This window comes from Emys orbicularis, chromosome 6, assembly GCF_028017835.1.
Source record: "Emys orbicularis isolate rEmyOrb1 chromosome 6, rEmyOrb1.hap1, whole genome shotgun sequence".
Taxonomy (NCBI): domain Eukaryota; kingdom Metazoa; phylum Chordata; order Testudines; family Emydidae; genus Emys; species Emys orbicularis.
Window position 1 is genome coordinate 107,509,563 of NC_088688.1, and position 19,109 is coordinate 107,528,671.

General features: G+C 42.5%; 1 protein-coding gene and 2 non-coding genes across 5 annotated transcripts in view; all 3 read left to right on the forward strand.

Annotated features, from left to right (window-relative positions):
* Positions 1-19,109, forward strand: part of NFIB (nuclear factor I B) — a 332,465-nt gene that overhangs the window by 60,128 nt on the left and 253,228 nt on the right. The window lies entirely within an intron of this gene.
* TRNAH-GUG (transfer RNA histidin (anticodon GUG)) lies at positions 5,090-5,161 on the forward strand. The gene has a single exon. It is a non-coding gene; the product is annotated as a tRNA-His (tRNA).
* TRNAH-GUG (transfer RNA histidin (anticodon GUG)) lies at positions 9,774-9,845 on the forward strand. The gene has a single exon. It is a non-coding gene; the product is annotated as a tRNA-His (tRNA).

Below are 19,109 nucleotides of genomic sequence, written 5' to 3' on the forward strand. Positions count from 1 at the left end.
TTCCAAACTCTGCCCACAGCCTAAGCTCCAACCACTTGAGATGCCAAAATGAGTCTCCTCTCACAATGTATAGGTTTTCAAAATATAAGTATGTCTTCTTGACTAGTGTGGGAAAAAATGTGATGGTGCTCTTCCAAGTACATAAAAATGACATGTAGAGTAGAGGTTGCTCAAAGTAGATTATGAGATCATGACCCTCCCTTTTCTTTCTTACATGCTTTAATCAGAAGTGAAATCCATTAATGTTTGGAACATTAATGTTTGGAACATTTAAAGCATCATTATTGGGCATCTGAGTTAATATTTCACTGATTTGAATGGGGCAATTCACTATCTCAGAGCTATTGTCTCAGGCTCTCTGCAAACTCTGGCATAATGTTGCATTAATTATGCAAGGTTCATATTTTTAAGGGCTAGAGATTTTTTTTGTTTAATGAAAGTATAGATTTTGGAGCTGTGCTGATATGTAGTATTGCTGCATATTCCACTCCTCTTCCATGCAAGCCCTGCAAGGCAGGTAAAAATATCATGCCCAACCTCCGCTCTGTTATGTTTGGATGTGAACAGCAAACCATCATAATGAATGGAGATGACAATATGGAAGAATAAAAAAATGGCATGCAGATATATGACTTTGTGTTATAATTCTGTCAGATTTTGCATGCTAAGCAACGTCAAGCGGGGTTATTACTTGCACGGGAGTCTTTCCTTATAAGTACTGAACCCATGACGTATCTTATTAGTGGGTTATGTTTTTTAGTGAAATGTGAAATGTTTGTGATCAGTAAAATACATTGGCACATTTTGTAAAAGCCGAGATAGGAGCCAGTGTTTTGATCATATTCCAACGTAAGTAATTACATTCAGTCTTCTGCACCTAAATCCCTCCTCTGCTCCCCACAGTTTCATCTTGATACAGTATTCATCATTTCCTGTCCTACAATGAGCATTGCTGCTGAGTGCTATTAAGTAGCAGTCATTCTACCCCCATGCGAGAGGAGTGATCCCTTTGGACAGTTTGCATAGAATTTTAATGCCCAAGCCCACAGATAAAATTATTTTGCTCATGTGAATAAGTGTTTGTGGAACCCAATTTCATAAAGCCACTTGAGGTCTTTCTGGATGAAAGGTGCTATATCTATCCTATACACATAAATCTCTTTGCATATATAGATATCAGTGTAATCTAAACACTGACATGTGGCTTGGAAACTGGCTGAAGGAATGTAAAAGAAAGATGTTAATAACTTCAATGTATTAAATTGGGGGGAATGTTTACTGGGGTACTTCAGGGCTTGGGTTTTCTTAACATCTTTAGTAGTGACCTGGAACAGTGTACATGCAACATGTTGGTGAAATGTGCAGATAACTATTGCTAATCCCAAGCATTCATAAATCATGAGGGGAAATAATCCATATGCATATACAGTGGGATGGAGAATTCGGCAGGATGCAGTACTGCAAAGAAACTCTGGATGACTGGAACTGCAAATGAGATATGAATTTGCAGTGCAAACTTACAACAAAAAACACTAGCGCAGATTTGGGCTGCATACCAGAGGCATCAGATAATGGAAAATAGTTTACCTTACTATACAGACATTTGGGAGTTTGCCAGAGTGTAGATTAAGCCCACAGCCTCCTTGAATCAAGGCCTGATTTCCTTATTGCCTTTCACCTTGCATAAAGTGGGTGTAAAATGCCCAAACCAGAATTCTGCATTCACTTAACACAGGTGGCAGTGTTTGAAACCCACTTTACACAAGTGTCAATGACTACACCAAGTGTAGAAGGCAATAGGAACTCAGACTCTTCTGGGGATTTCAGCTGAACAGTGAGTTTTGTTCTTTTGTATGTTTTACTTACTTAGGAAAAAAAGTTGTAGCTGAATATATGGACCCTGTTGTTTTTTTATTAAAGCCTAAGCAGAAAAGTAGAGAGTTCTTTGCTACATGGGTCTGATGAAAACCCATATGCAACATTATATTCAGTCCAGGCAACTAGAAAGATTGCAAAAATGGAGGAACAAAATGGAGTTAACAATGATTAGGAGCTGGGGAGACTTGAGCCTTGTGTAATCATTTGCACAGGTGTAAAATCCTATCATGGTGCACATGGAGAGTTCAGATTTGGTAGCACTTTGCACAGGTGTAATGATTGTACAAGGAATAATAGGATGTAATTCAGAGGGAGCATTCAGGCTGATTGCAAATGGCTATGTTTCTCCTGGAACTTGGGGGGCATTGTGCCTGTATAAGGTTCAATGGCTGCTAGAAAACCCACTGAAGGAGGGTGCCCCACACTGCCCCCAATGCAGGACTGTGCCTTAAAGCATTTGGCACACATCTTTTATAGTTTGTGGTGTTTAGTGAGTGCCATGGATCTATATGGCAATGTATAAATATAGAAGATATGGCGTTTGAGTCTCCTCTGCCTTGGATAGTCTTGCAGAGATTTCTGTGGGTTAGGAGAGGACAATGCCATTTATCTGCACAAAAAGAGAGCTATTGCTGATGCAGATAAACTAGAGGTGAATGCTGGTTTAACTATAAATGTTGACCAGATCAAATCATGTTTAGCACCATTTCAGAACCCATACTTAAATGCTGTTGTCAGTGGTGGGTAAATTTTCCATTGTAGATAAGGCCTATGCTCCTCTCCTGACTAGCCACTTCTGGCCTGTATGAGTCTTCTATCCTTCCGTTGCTAGAAGTAGACACAATGATTAGTCCCTGTGCCTTCAAAAGAGGAATATGCTACAGAAGCAGATGAATTGTGGTGGAAGAGAGTTCCTGTTTTTGTTTTTTTATATAAATGTCTTGAGTAATAATACAGAACGAAGGAAGAGAATATAGGAGTAGACCGTGTAGAAGCAGCATTGTTTCTCAGTATATTTTTCAATGTTTCCCTTACAAACCATTTGAATTAATATTTTTTACTATTACTACAGCTAAAAATATTTCATTTACATTTTTAATAAATAGCCTGAAGCCATTTTTTCTGCTTATTATAAATTCTCTTTTTATTAAGATAGCACTCAGTTGGTGTAGGCTTCCTCTCTGAAGGCATGGTGAGCAGAACTCCAGACATACTGAGTTCCAGCAGAGTTCTGTTTACTATACTAGTAATAATTCTTATCATTTATCTAGATCTTTTCATCTGTAGATAGTGAAATACTTTTCACTGACAAGTGGGTATCATTATCCCCATTATCCAGATAGACACAAGTTAAGTGACTGCTTAAGGTCACATTGTGAGTTAATGGTAGAATCAGAACTAGAGACCTATTACAAAGTCTACTGAAATCAATGGAAAGACTGCTGTTGACTTCATTAGGCTTTGAATCATATCCCAGAACCCAGCTCTCCTCAGCAACATGCTCAGTCCACATTAAAATACTCCAGTTAGAAGGTTTAAACTTTTAAGGTCTGAAGTTTAAGGCTTTCATTTGGCAGGTCTTGGGGACAGAGAAGGGGGTTGTACCATTTTACATTAGTGATGAATGATGAGCAGTATTTGCATGTTAGGAAGCTGTAAGGGTTTAGAATCTTTCTCCTTACTTGGGCTACACTTCCATGGTCACCCATGCCTGAGTAAAGTTTGCAGGATTTTGCTGAAGATCAATGATCCTTAATAGGTCACTGAGCAGACAAGAGTTTGTAATATTCAGCATGTACAAAACTTCACATTTGAGACTTCAGTAATAGTAACTTTATTTTCATAAAAACAATGAGGAGTCCGGTGGCACCTTAAAGACTAACAGATTTATTTGGGCATAAGCTTTTGTGGGTAAAAAACCCACTTCTTCAGATGCATCGTTGTTTTTGTGGATACAGACTAACACGGCTACCCCTCTGATAGCAAAATGATGAAAATAAAGTATCTATTGCATTTGTGTTCATCTGGTTTGTTTTTTAAAAATCATGTCTGTTCTATTTGTATATAATCTCACCAGGCATAGTAAGGGATGCTCTCCCCGGCATAGGGATGCTCTGCATTGCCCCCTACTCAGCGCTCTGCATAGAGCCCACGATGCTGAGATTTTCTCTTCTGGCTGTGATTGCCAGTGAAGGTTTTGGCAACACCTCTGTAATGGATTGGGCCCCCACCATTCTATCCTCAGTGCCAGCAACCCCATATTCTCTTAGATATTTCTAGTGCAACCTTCCCAGAGGAATTATTATAACACCACATTGTAATGTTTGTCAGGCTTATATATGATTTAAGATAGTAGGAAGCTCTTATTTTAAGACTGTTCCCATTACTTAAAACGTTACATATATATCTTCATTTTGCTAGAGACTTCATTTCAGAAATGTATTAAAATCTCTTATGCTTTGTTTTGGGTAGCCGAACGTTGTTTATGCTCATTATTTTGAGACCTGCAGATCTCGAGATAAAGACAGGTGGTTTTCAGCGTTTGGCTCAGTAGCAGCATGCACCGGAGTATAATTCAGCACTAACTGAAGGTTGCCTTTAATTGATAGACACTCCGTGGGCAGTCCCGTGTGACCTTGGCATTGGTGTTTGAATATCTCCTTGCCTCTCCAAGAGAATAACTATACACACAGGAAACGCAATTTGAGCATGATTTCAGTGCATGGTATATTGAAGAAAAATTCTTGGCAAGAACATTCAAAAGAATGTCACTGTGGAATAGTGAAATGACTACTGCTTTGTTTTTTGTTAAGCAAATGTGTTTTCGCATCTTGTTGACAAAGAAATGGATGCAGTTTCTGTGCCTAAATAAATGTACTGTCCCGTGACCCTATGTTACAAAAGAAAAAAGTTGTGGGATTTCCATAAAGAATGCGCGGGCTTTTATGACCTTCCTGAACTTACTCATGGCTCACTGGGTGATCATGACCCCCAGGTTGATAAGCCATAAGTTAGTATAGAAAGTAGGATTCAGCGCAGGAGCAAACGCGAGCAGATTGCAGCGTGTAATTACTTATAAAAATATTTTAGCCAGCTGTGGCTTAGCTGATTTTTAAAACAGTAGGGTGGACAACAGGTGGCGCTATGCCTTTTGACTTCAACACTGCAACAGGGAAAAAAGCAAGCTAAATATGCAGCTCTCTGATAGCTTGCCGTGATCGTATAGTGGTTAGTACTCTGCGTTGTGGCCGCAGCAACCTCGGTTCGAATCCGAGTCACGGCAGGAAGGGAAATATGTTTTTTAAAATACAGAACTTAAAAATCTATCCGTGAAACCAATAATACAATGAACAAGCAATTAAAAATCTTGTAATTTTTATAAAGACGATTTGTAAATTTTACCTATAGCCACAAGGTAAGTATTAGTTCAATAAGCCTATTGCAAGTGTGTGGGCTGTTTTTTTTTTTTTTTTTTTTTTTTTTTATTGTTTTTTATTTTAAACGTGTATTTATGGATAATGTGATGCACATTGTGGCGTAGTGAGCATGTAATTTTTAGTAATTACAGCTACTTTAGGTTTGGACTGAACAAGCTCATGAAGTCTGCTTATTTTTGATCTTTGCCAGTAGTGTATAATAATAAAGCAACAACCCTGAGTTACTTGAAAATATGACAGCAATAGATGTGAAAAACTTGCTTAATCAGGCATGAATTGTTGTTACCAGGAGGTTTTTCCTGGGTGACAGACAAAATTAACTGTCCCTCATCAGTGATTCCAGGAAACCCTTTGTCTCTGTGATAAGCATTGAGTGTAATTTAACTTTCTTCATCACTGCCTCATATAAGAAGACCTCTAAAAGGGGCATTTGGATCTTATAAATTACACTATAGCAAATAACAGTAATTCATGTAATAAATCATATTACATACCATATAACTAAATGAATGACCACTTATTGCTAAGGAGTTCGAATATTTAGATGCCATTTTATGGAAGTTCTGGTCATTGGTTCTTAAGTGTATCAGAAGTAAGACTAAGAGCAAGTACCTTTATTATTACTTATTTGTATTTGGTTTAATATCTGTCTTCTACCTGTGGATTATATCCTGGAGAGACAGGGGGTTGACAGACACACATTTTGGGTGAGTTGTATGATCCTGTATTTTCCAAAGCCCCACATGAAATACAGGCTTTCTGAAAGATTTTACTGAAAATTTTCAGGGAGTTTATATACTGTGGCCTTTTTAGTTACAAGCTGTTCTGGGAATTACGTTTCCTGAAATTGTGAGCAGCACTCTGAAAAATAATGTGAAATAAAGATGAGTTCTGTGCTTAAACAACGTTATTTACATGTGTCAAGTCTCAGTGCACTTTAACCTGAGTCTTCTCCCACTCCTGTTGTTGCTTGTGATGTCATCTGGGAAATAAAGTGGGGTGGCGGATGCTGAAGTCCTCCGCAAATCCTTTGTCAATATTAGAAAAACAATTGTGCATGTGAATTCTTTATTTCCCTGTCGCTTTCAATGATGTGGAGAGAAGGTCACATGAGTCTTGCGTTTTGTGAGTGCTTCTGTACACAGGAAGTTGTTCCTGATTAACTCCATGTGTGGACACTCTTAATCCAGAATAAGAGTGTCCACACATGGAATTAATCAGAAACCACTCCATGCATAGACAAGCCCTTAGAGTAAAGTTAACTATGGCCTTGATTCAAGACACTGCTTAAGTCTCATTGAACTAAATGGGACATAAGTAGAGTTTGTGCTAAATGATGATAATATCTATCACTTATCTAGTGCTTTACAAAGGAAGTGAGTATCATTATCCAATTGGAAAACTGAAGTTCAGAGAGGTGAAATGGTTTGCTGAGGTCACCCAGCTGGCTAGTTTCCTGAGTCCTATTCCAATGCTCTAGCCTCTAGGCCACACTGATGCATTCCTGAACTAAAGTCTATAACAGTTAGCGGAGATCACCCTTTCTCCTATGCTACTGTGTGGTGATCATTGTAGTAAATATAATAATATTTTTTAATTTATGGACACCCCTGTTGTGAATGCCTCTGCATATTAAATGTAAATTTAAAGTACATTTAATGAACAAATTCCCTTAATTGACTGAATTCCTTAAGTGAAGTAATACTGCAGTCTACCTCAATAAAGCACTTCTGCCCTTCAGAGACATAAATATTTCACCTTTCTCACACCTCTATTTCTCACTGAGAGCGCTTTGGCATGTCACTTCCGTGCCTCAGTTTCCCTCTCTGTAAAATGCTTTCCCATTCTTGTAAAGGCCTTCCAGATTGAAAGCACTATGTAAGTGCTAAATAGTGTTCCTAAATGTATGAGTTACAAAAAGGAGAATACATTATGTGCTGTCTGCTGTATTATTCTTATACACTTTTAAAGTCTAGAGAATTCTCAACTAGTATAAAGCCAGTGGCGCTTATCCCTTCCCTTTCAACCTGGCAGTCCCCTATGGCAATTTCTGCTGGAGCATGATCACATAAGGGCTGTAGCTAGCGCTCATAAGTTAGAGATGCCTAAATGCTGCTCTAACTTACGTTGGAGCTGCAGGGCCGGTGGAAGGATATTTCGCGCCCTAGGCGAAACTTCCACCTTGCGTCCCCCCGTCCCTCCGTGGCAGCTCCCCTCTCTGCCCTGAGGTGCCCCCCCCCCGCAGCAGCTCCCCACCTCCCACCCTGAGGCACCCCCCCCGCCCCAGCTCTCCCCTGCCCCGCCTCCTCCCCGAGCACGCCATCGCTGCTTCATTTCTCCCGCCTCCCAGGCTTGTGGCGCCTAAGTTGATTGGCGCCGCAAGCCTGGGAGGTGGGAGAAGTGAAGCAGCCACGGCGTGCTCGGGGAGGAGGTGGGGCAGGGGTGAGCTGGGGCGGGGGGTGCCTCAGGGTGGGAGGTGGGGAGCTGCCGTGGGGGGGGGTGTGCTCAGGGAGGAGGCGGGGCAGGGGTGAGCTGGGGCGGGGAGTTCCCCTGCGTGCCGCCCCCCCCCCCTTGCTGCAGGCGGCCCTCCCCACACTCCACTGCCCCAGCTCCCTCCACCTAAATGCCGGCAGTGACCTGGGCGGCCGAAGATCCGGCCGCCGCGGTCACTGCCGAAGAAAATGGTGCCCTCCAAATCCTAGCGCCCTAGGCAACCGCCTAGGTCGCCTAAATGGTTGCACCGGCCCTGTGGAGCTGTAGTTGTGGCAACTTGAGAATTAGGCAGCCATAGCTAGCTCTGTTATGGGCCCATGCTGCACTTAGAGCTGGCTCTATAAATGTAAAATGGATTACCCAGAAGAGACATTACAACAAGTAAAAATAATGAATTCTCAAGAGAACTTCTGTGAGGAGGACAATGATGTATGAAGGGAAGTGGCAGAAGAAAAACAAGGTGGACTGGTTAATGGGCCCACTGACCCTTTTACCTTCCTAAGATTTTTCTTATGTAAATACAGGGAGATCCTGTTCTTCTGCAAAAACATAAGCTGAGTCTCATTCTTTTCACAATATCTCTTACAAAGGTACTTGTGTGTGTTTCAGTAATTAATTAAAAAAATCTGTTCTCTGTGTTCCAAAGCAAAAGAGAGGATTTAGCTCAGTTGATTTACATGTAGAAATTAAATACGTGTAGGTGGAAATATTCTGAATACACAGTATAACACAATGGAGATTTGTGCAGATCCTCGTTTAATAAAATATTAGCAAACTGTTGCTTTTATCAGCATTAAAACATCATTGTCACAGTGATTTGCTGACTTCAAATTCTCAACCCAACAATGCTACTTTCTTTAAAGTCACCTCATCAGCGTCCCTAAAATTCCTCCTTAGAACTCTCTCTTTTGCTGTGAGATCTACAAAAAAGTTGACAAGTTAGGCAGCTGGTATGCCAAAACCACTGCCTATCATACTGACCAACATTGTTTCCCTCCGTCCATATTCTCCTATTGTCTCTTGTCTTATGCTTAGACTGTAAGTTCTTTGGGGGCAGGGGCTGTCTTTTTGTTCTGTTTGTGTAGCACGTTGCACAATTAGATCCTTGTCCATGACCTGAGCTACCAGGACTACCACAATACTATTAATAAATTAATTAATTAATGATAACCTGAGAATCTCAGCTTTTTAAAACAAGTAAATTTCTCTCCCTCCTGGTTGCAGAGAAAAGCTTGAAAGTGTAAATTCTAAATGCTCTAACACCACCAGGCAAATAAAAAGAACTTCACATTTGTTATTTTTTCATGAGTTGTTGTTGTTGTTGTTTGTTGTTTTTTACCACTGCCATAGTTTTTTGGGGCTTGATTCATGATTTTTGAATGTGTGCAGTTGGCAATACTGGGTCACTGGATTGAACAGTATCATAATCGGGGTGGGGGGTCTTTCAAACAAAATGAATTACTCAAAATGTCTACTACATTTTTGTTGTTGTGTAATATCAATCCCCCTTCTTTCCATGATAGGATAGCCAAGGCCAGTTTTAAAAACTAGACTTCCAATCCAAACCCTATTTGAAATGCGTTTTAGAGACTGTCTCAGGAAAAAAAAATATATACTAGCTACTTAAAACAAAAGCTTCCACAGTTATAAAAACCAAAAACAACACCCCACACACACTCTCTCTCTCTCTCTCTCTGTTGAACCAGTAATTTGAGAATAGAATTTTTTTTAAGTTCTACATTATGGTATAGGAAATCCTTTTTCTGTTTTTCTTATTATGCACAGTGGTGGGGAGAAATAAGAATTTTCTTGTTTCCATTGTTCAAAACTTAAATCTTTCCTCAGTTTAGCACTGCCTGGGGGTGCAGACAGTCATGTGAATCATTGCAACCAATTCTCACTTGGTAGCAGTATTCTCACAGCTCTGCTAGAGGACAACCTATAGCCTGCTAATCTCACTAGCTTGCCGTGATCGTATAGTGGTTAGTACTCTGCGTTGTGGCCGCAGCAACCTCGGTTCGACTCCGAGTCACGGCAGGAGGAGGGTGGTGTTTTTTTGTTAAATGAGAGCCTTTTGAAAGGGAATAGATATTAACACAAGGCTAACTACATATGAATGCTTGGTCAGCAGTAATTCAGCCGGCCCAAAATAATTGCATCTAGTTATTTTCTAAAGCACAGCAAAATGTAAGGAAGAGGCAGTTGCACACAACTGCAATTAGCTCATTACCAGAGGAGGAAATTGAATCTCTTTGCACCATATTTGCCTTATCCCTTTCTTTTTATGTCATTTTGAACAACTTCTATATCCTGTAACCTTGGTGCAGTATTTAATTGACTCCATTCTGGAAGGGTTTTAACATACCTCTCTTTTTCCCAGTGAAGATATGATTTTCTTTCTGCAGTCTGTCTCTGGAAATTCCACCACCACAAAAGAAAATCCCAGAAGGACACAACAGGAAAAGCAGCAAAGGATGCGTGAAATTATGTGCGATTCATTCCTTTAGCATAAGGCTTTCCAGCACCTCCAAGAATGAGCCATTTATGAGGTCAATAACTGACAGCAATAAATGCGAAACACCAGGTCTGTGTGTGACACAGGCACATTTGGTTCTAAAATAAGTGCTAGGCTGTGGGGAAATGAAGTACAGTTTTAGTGGGGGGCAGGGAGGTGTGGACAGGAGGGTATTGACAGCTGGGGGGGAAAGAGAAAAATGATGCCCATTCTTCCCTGCTGCCCTGTGGATTTCACTCCATTTTTGTGGGGAGTGGAGGAAGGAGGACTGGTCTGCTAGTATGTCCAGGGTTGGGCTCACTAGAAGACTAATGGGGGGGGGGGGAGCAGAAAGTCATTAGGAAATGATCTTGGATAGTGCTAAAATAAAATGTTCTTTTTATTTGGGGGGGGGCAGGGAAGAAAGGACCAATTGATGGAACAATTGAATTTCTTAATATCTAGGGTGTTTAATAAAGACAGAAGAAGGTTTTAACTTGAGGTTACAAACCCCATTCTAACTCTGTCATAGGATACAAAATAATAAATGAGTTAAAAAACAAAGGCACAGGCTCAATCACGAGCCATTTAGTTTTGTTAAAGGGATTTCTCCAAACCAAAGACACACAGGCCATGTCTACGCTAGGAGCAATTTACCACTATAGGAATACTGGTATTTTATGCCAGCAAAGTGCTCCTGGTGTGGATGCAGCTATCCAGCAGAGCTCTTTGTACAGCCCCTACCCAAAGTGAAACAAGCTATACCCATAAAAACCCAGTTTTGCTGTTATAACTGCCTCTGATGGCCCAGCTATGTTGGACAGGGATCACACCTCTTTATACCCCAACTGGCATAGGTATGCCAACAGTAGTCTGTAGCGCAAACATAGCTGCAGACAAACAAGGCAGGAAAGAAAGAAAAAGGAGAAGAATGCTCCTTTATGGGAAGACAGAAAGTAAATGGCTGTACATTTTTGACAGCTCAGACTCGAGTCATGGCTTTTTTCCTAAACAAACAGAATCTCTGGTCCTTCTGAGGTCAGGAGTGCTTGATCAAAAAGCAAAATTCATGGCTTCCTAGTTCTTGGATGGAACAGAGTTCACCCCTCTCCAGGTGTCAGGTCTAGCAGAGATTGGATTCAGCAAGAAAAATGAGATAACCAGTTCCAGGATAATCTTGGACACATTATTAAATGTGAGAAACACCCTGGCCATGAAGTCCAGTAGGTAGTATTTAATCCCACTGAACCTGTAACTCCGAGCAAATAAAGAAATGGAAAGGACAGACACTGAATAAGTCAGAACAAAGCAGTCCATCACAAATTCATTTGGGATTTTATAGCTTTAGTCCATGGGAAAAATCCACCCTATTTATAGCAATTGTTACAGAGGTCTTTTGTAACCACCTTTAATTCAAGTTTAGTTCTTACACAAGACCAATTTAAAGCAGTCTTAATATGTTTACACACACACACACAAAAAGGCCAGTTTTCAAAAGAGAAGTTCGCAGCATGCACTAGGTTTTTCTTAGCATCACTGCAGCTAAATAATGTAGGCATTTTCTCTACAATTCCATGGTAAGAGGTTATTCATTTACTTTACAATTTAAAAAATATATATATATACAAAATTCCCCCTGCAGTTGTATCATAAATATGTGACTGAATCCATCATAGCTTTGTGACAGAAACAGAGCCCATGCACTTGCGACCCTGGGATGATTGATAGCAGCACAGCAGGTGCTATAACAGAGGTGGGCAAACTACGGCCCATGAGCCACATCTAGCCCGCGGGACCGTCCTGCCCGGCCCTTGAGCTCCCAGCCGGGGAGTCTAGCCCCCGGCCCCTCCCCTGCTGTACCCCCTCTCCCGCAGGAACGCCGCCACGCGGGCAGCGCTCTGACCGGCGGAGCGGCGCGCTCCTGCAGAGCAGAACGGCAGCGTGTCTAGCTCTGGCTGGGCGGCGCGGCTGCCAGACATGCTGCTCTGAGCGGCATGGTAAGGGGGGCGGGGGGTTGGATAAGGGGCTAGGGGTCCCGGAGGGCAGTCAGGGGACAGGGAGCAGGGGGCGGTTGGATGGGGCGGAAGTTCAGGGGTGGGCGCTCAGGGGATGGGGAACGGGGGTTGCATAAGCATGGGAGTCCTGGGGGGGCTGCCAGGGGGCAGGGGTGTGAATAGGGGTCAGGAGATGGGGAACAGGGGGGTTGCATAAGCATGCGAGTCCCGGGGGGCCTGTCAGGGGGCAAGGGTGTGAATAGGGGGTCGGGGCAGTCGGGACAGGGAGCGGGGGTGGGGTTGCATGGGGTGGGATCCCAGGGGGCAGTTGGGGTGGGGGGTCCCAGGAGGGGGAGGTTAGGAGACAAGAAGCAGGGGGGGTTGGATGGGTCGGAGGTTCTGAGGGGGGCAGTCAGGGAGCGGGAAGTGGGAGGGGGCAGATAGGGGGTAGGGGCCAGGCTATTTGGGAAGGCACAGCCTTCTCTACCCAGCCTTCCATACAGTTTTGCAACCCCAACGTGGCCCTCGGGCCAAAAAGTTTGCCCACCCCTGGTCTGATTCAGAAGTGTTCCTATTTCATAAACTTAATAAGCATGGCATTTTGATTTGGAATTTAATTGAAATTGGTCCACTGAATTATCTTACCATTTTTATAAGATTTGTTGAAATTAAAATTAGAGATCTCATTGTCCCATCATCCTGCAAAGGTTAGAAACATCCATGCATGTTCATTAATGCTTTAATATTCATCTCAGTACTTTCTCATGAAGGGACAATATTTTGTTTCTCCATGTCATCCCGAACAGCCCTGCCTGGGAAATACAGTAGTTCCAGGTATTTCCACAGAAGAACCTTCCTTCAAAGATTTCTCAGAATGTAGGTCACTTGAAAGGCTTCGAGAAAAGAACTTTTCTTGTTATGTTATAGCCCCCTAAATATTGATTAGCTGGCACCGGAAATAAATTCTCAGTATTCAGTATCAGAGTGTAGCAAATATTTTGTTATGGATCAGTCTATTATCCCAGTATAATCATACTACTAGGTCTGCTTTTCCCACTCCCAAAGTGGCTTATGCTTCTCCTGGGGCTCCGATGCATGGAGCACCCCAGCCTCATTGGGTCCTGGCTCCTCTGTATCCTGCCCCTCTATCATCACCTAGTTCTCTTGGTTCCTGGCTACTAAACCACCTGCCCCCTCACTAATAATAATACTGTCTGATCCACTAAAGAATAATAATGTTTTAAACAAAGGAAATGCTACTGGAAGCAGAACCCATGCTCCTAGCATTCCCTGTTCTGTAACTCTCAGCATTGTAACATTCAGCACTGCTGGTCTTAATGGATATCTTGTCTCTCTAGGAAACCCTATTGCACAGTGGGGTCTGTTGTTCTAGCACAGGGGTGGGCAAACTTTTTGGGCTGAGACGAGAGCCACATCTGGGTGGGGAAATTGTATGCAGGGCCGGGGCAGGGGGTTGGGGTGTGGGAGGGGGTGCGGTGTGCAGGAAGGGGCTCAGGGCAAGGGATTGGGGCAGAGGAGGGGTGCGGAGTGTATGAGGAGGCTCAGGGAAGGGGGTTGGGGTGCAGGAGGGGTGCAGGGTGCAGGCAGGGGGCTCAGGGCAGGGGGTTGGGGTGCAGGCAGGGGGCTTAAGGCAGGGAGTTGGTGGGGTGCAGGAGGGGTTCGGGCTCTGGGTTGGCAGCGGCATGCACTGGGGCCAGGGCAGGCTCCCTGCATGCCTGCCCTGTCCCCGGCCCCGCACCGCTCCAGGAAGCACTGCGGCCCCTGGGGGAGAGAGGGCAAAGGGCTCTGCATGCGCTGCCCTTGCTGTGCCTCCAGGTACCTCCCCCCGCAGCTCCCATTGGCTGCAGTTCCCCATTCCCAGCCAATGGGAGCTGCGGGGGGCGGTGCCTGGAGGCAAGGGCCCGGGGGCCGCAGGGATGTCGTGCTGGCCACTGCTGAGAGCGGCGCGGGGCCCGCAGTGCCACGGGGGGCAATCCCGCAGGCCAGATCCAAAGGCCTGAGGGCTGTAGTTTGCCCACCCCTGCACTAGAGAGTTTACATAAAAGAGAGGAAGGGCTAGAGAGAAAGCAAGAGAATATATGCAGGAGGGCAATGCACCACATTTCTGTTATGAAACCTAAAACTACACAAAATCTTGCCTTCTTCTGGGTTTTGTTAAGAAACTCAGAACTTATCCCAGGTTCATCAAAAGATTCACAATATTCTAGGTATCCAGCCCATTTCTGGGTTTGCACTGAAATCATGCAGAATTTATGATCAAGAAGTGAAACGAGGTGAAACTCGGTAGTATGTCATTTATTTTCAAACCTGAAACAAAGCTAAATTCAAAGGGGTGAAAACCATAAGGATAAAATAAATCATCACATAAGATTATGTAGCATCCCTCCCCCTGCTTTCCATTTCATACAACTCATTACATATGGGAAACCAGACACTTTACTTTATCTAGTGAACAATACAGTTTTTAAACACTAGAGAAAGATTATGGGAAATACCATACAACTGTAACATCATGCTCCAATTATTCTTTTCTAAATGCAAAATCAGGCGTTAGGAACATCTCTTTCTGTCATTCTTCTTTAGCTAAAGTTCCACCAACTATCTTCTTATACTGCAATAATGCTCAATAAACTTGGAGATGAACTTTCAGATGTAAAACCATCCAAATTGTCCAAAATAAATTGCTAACATGCTTTACTATGGAACAATGAGCTCTTTAAACTTTTAAGAATTTTCTCTACCATAGAAGAACTCCTTTCAAAGATTCTCCTTGACATGGGGCCCCTTGAAAGGTTTTCAGAAGGGGCCTATAAAATATTTAATACAGGTTGCAGTCCCGTAAAGAGAATGAAAAACAGAATTCATTTGATTTGATGACTGCAGATTCAAAACAGCCACTGCTTTCTTCCCAACTCAACCCCTGATCTGAATGTCAGACACATTAGAAGTCACTCTCCTAGATTTGTGGACATGGAAGAAGGGAGCAAAAATAGATACCAGCATTAATTAATTAAGTTGATATCTTTTCCAGTTGTTGTTCTATTCAGTGGTCCCTGTTCAACAGTTGTGTTTTTTCCTGTACCTGAAAAACACTTAGCTATAAGCCTTATTTGAAAATTGCTTTTTTTTACGTTTTTTTTAAATTGTTCTTTAAAGTAATCTGTCTTTCATGGCCAATCACCATAGTATCTGGGCACATTCATTTTGTTTCAGGGCCAAACGTATACTAGCCACCTTAGAGATGCAGAGAAAGATGGGTCTCTGTTTCAATGATTTTACAACAAAACACGTCATTCAATGTGGTTACTTGTAAATAGAGGGGCTGGAGAGTAAGAGTAACTTACTCAATTATCATGCAATCAGTTTGCTGCTTGTATGCAGAGAATGCCGTGGAAGTGAGGCTTTTTTGCTGAAGTGAAGATTTATATTAGTTCCTAGAATACAGGTATGCAAATTAAAAAATAAAATTCAGACTTCAGGACCAAAAGGATACAGTATGGTTGATTTAAAGTTAGATCCTTGTTAATCTCTCTAACTTATTATTATTTTTTATTAATAATGCAGTGTGCAAAAGTATGCAAGTGTAGTTGGAACATATTAACTAAAAATGTTGAGCCAAAAATCTCATATTTTATATTGATATATCATATTTCCCATAACAGTTAATGGGCGCTCCTCACAGTCAGTCAAGGGTTAAAACTAGCTCAAGGGCTGTATCACTGCATAGTCACCTAACTGTTCTGTACCTCAGTTCTCCTCCTGAAAACTGGCGATACGAACACTTTCCTACCTCACAGGGTTGTGGTAAAATCCATAAATACTTCGGAGGTACTCAGAGACTATGGAGAGGGGGAGCTATATAAGTAGTTGTATTTAGAACCCTGCGCAGATACAAATTTATATCCGCGGATATAAATTGGTATCCATGGAATCGCAGGGCTCTCCCAGGAACTGCAGCGGCGAAAGGAGCAGAAGGTGGGGATGCCACTTCTCGGAGCCAGCGCCCCATGCCAGCAGGATCTCCGGTGTGGCTGTACCACCCGCAGCCCCGCCCAATGCGTCGGGAACCAGGCTCTCTTGTATTCAAGTGGCACACACATCCACAGACAGCTGCTTGAAAGGGCTTGGGGCAGGGCTGGGGGCGGTACAGCCACACTGGAGGAGCTGCCGGTGTGGGGTGCTGGCTTCTGGGAGCAGTGGCCCCACGTTCTGCTCCTTTCACCACTGCAGTTCCCGGGAGAACCCTGCGGTTCCACAGCTGCAGATTTATATCTGCAGATATAAATTTGTATCCGCGCAGGGCTCTAACTTCGTGGATGATTTCAGGGAGCAGCATGAGAGAAAGCACAAAAGTGCTTGTTTAAAAATTTCACAAGTGGGCAATAAAAGCTAGCACCATTGGCAGAGCAGAGGCAATAACTTGATTACAGCAGCTGGGGTCTTAACACTAAATAACTCAAGACTCATGATACAATTGCAAGAGTTGGCAACACTAAGTAACTGCTGTTGGAAACCCAGCCTGCTACCTTTGTTACTTGTAAAGGAGGACTGTTGCAAAGTTTGAGAGATTACTTTTCAATGCACAATTGTTCACAGGACAGTTCTAAGTGTGGTCATTATTAAAAAGGGACTATCAACTAGTGTCGGTTTTGTGCAGGAGGGGGTTGGTGAAAGCTTACAAGTCCTAATATAAAATATTTTCATTATATTCAAAAAGAAATGAGTGAATATACTTTGGGGAATTGGGAGTGTTTAAAGTTAACATCCCCTAACAGAGCTGTGAACTCAGATAACACTGTGTTAGCGCTTGCAGACCAACATGTGGAGGGTGATATGTTTAATGTTGTGCCACAGTGGATCGCTCTTTAGAGATAATAAAAACAGGAGGGCAGATAGTGGGGCAGACAGACAGCTGAATAGTGGTATTTGGTGTTAATTTCCCCCTTCACAACGACCAGCAGCAGGGTCTTTCTTGTAGCTTAGTGATCCGCCCACCAATTCTAACTTGAGGTATTTCAGAATGCCAGTGGGCTTAATCAATAGACAGGCTGCAGTGTTTTGATTTTCTAACAGGTATGCTAAATACTCTTGTTTGTGGCTTTGCTTTTTGAGATGAGCATAAGTTATGTTGTCCAAGTGCGCTCAATGAGGACGTCACGGTGGGGCCATTTGTCATGAGAGTATAGTTGTGGTAAATCTGGAAGGCTGCAGTGACCATGTATCCTTAAGTAGACAGTATCAGAGGGGTAGCTGTGTTAGTCTGGATCTGTAAAAAGCGACAAAGAGTCTGGTGGCACCTTATAGACTAACAGACGTATTGGAGCATAAGCTTTCATGGGTGAATACCCACTTCGTCAGATGCATGTCTGACAGTACTCTTTGTCACTTCTTAAGTAGACTGTGCTTCCATCGAGCTGAGAGGCTGTTCTGGAATATTAAGATCAATGTGGGCAGAACTTGTCCTGGGTGCCAAACACGAGGTAAGAGGATAACCTCATCCTGGTGTTTCTTTAGAGGTAACATGGGTTATTGGTATTTATGTACAAGTGCAGTTGTAGTTCGTGATGCTTTACTGTGGATCTTGACTGTAATAAAGCTGTGACCTTTTCCTCAAAACCCACTGTGTGACTTCAGGCAATGCAATCTCAGCAGGAGTGTGTGTTTCACATAAACCCTATTTTCAACGGGAACATCTCAGTAACAAGGCCAGCAGATGTCAGTCCTGATCCACTTTTTTCCCCTCTGTACTTACACAATTACAGACCAATGTTCAACAGCAACTTGACTATAATCCAGCCATTGTTGAGTACAGTTGATACTGGCTAATTTGAATGACTGACTGGGAGATCCATTACAGGGTACTGACGTTTGTGAACTAGTGGGTAAGCAATGAAAACTGTGAGGATACTGCATCACAAAAAATTTACTTTGTTCTTTTATTTTGACACTTTCAATTTTGTTGAAGGATTTAGTTATTTGTTTCATAAAACCGGCTTGTGTCCAAGCTCACAGCTCATGTTTAGGGCAAGTTAAAAGTACAAATTGCAAATACAGATAGATCCAATGTCATCATTTATGAATCTACCCAAACAAAGAGGTTCCCTTACCTCTCAACCTGCTTGCTCAGACCATCAGAAAAAGTTTGGGAAAATAAATATCCTTTCCAATGTGCTCAGATGACCAACAAAGTTTGTGTGAGCGGGGAGGGAGATAGAAATGAGGCCACTCCGGGCTTCCAGGCAGTCATCTCTAGGAACTGTGAGCTTGGACATCTCCGTTGGTAATCAAGCAGGAGGCGAAAACACTTAGGATATTTATAATATGTACTGTAATATATTTTGCAGGAATGATGAAGTCTTAGTAACATGGGATCTCCCTAAATCAATCCACTGAGAATTGGAGACCAACAGTCCGTGGTGTGATTAGTTAAGTGTGTGGATTAGCGGAACTGTATTGTATTTTCTGACTTCTCTTTTTTGCCAAGGTGATTGAATATAGTTCACTTTGCTCCATGCAAATTGTCTGTTTTTGTAAAATCAATTGGCCATTGTTCTCCCACTGTCCACAAGCTAGCTAAAGATGTCATTAGTTTAACAGTCTATTCAAAGTGTTGTCCATTTTTTTTACCAGTGTACCAGGTACATTTAGTTGTTGTGTTAGTATAATGATAGAAAGCTCCCCTGTTGTGCTGCAAATTAATTCCTCTGCTAATCATTTATTTTTGTACTGTTCTTTGATCTAACTTTGTATTGAGTCAAGGTTCTACATTATGTTAACAGTCCTTGAGACAAA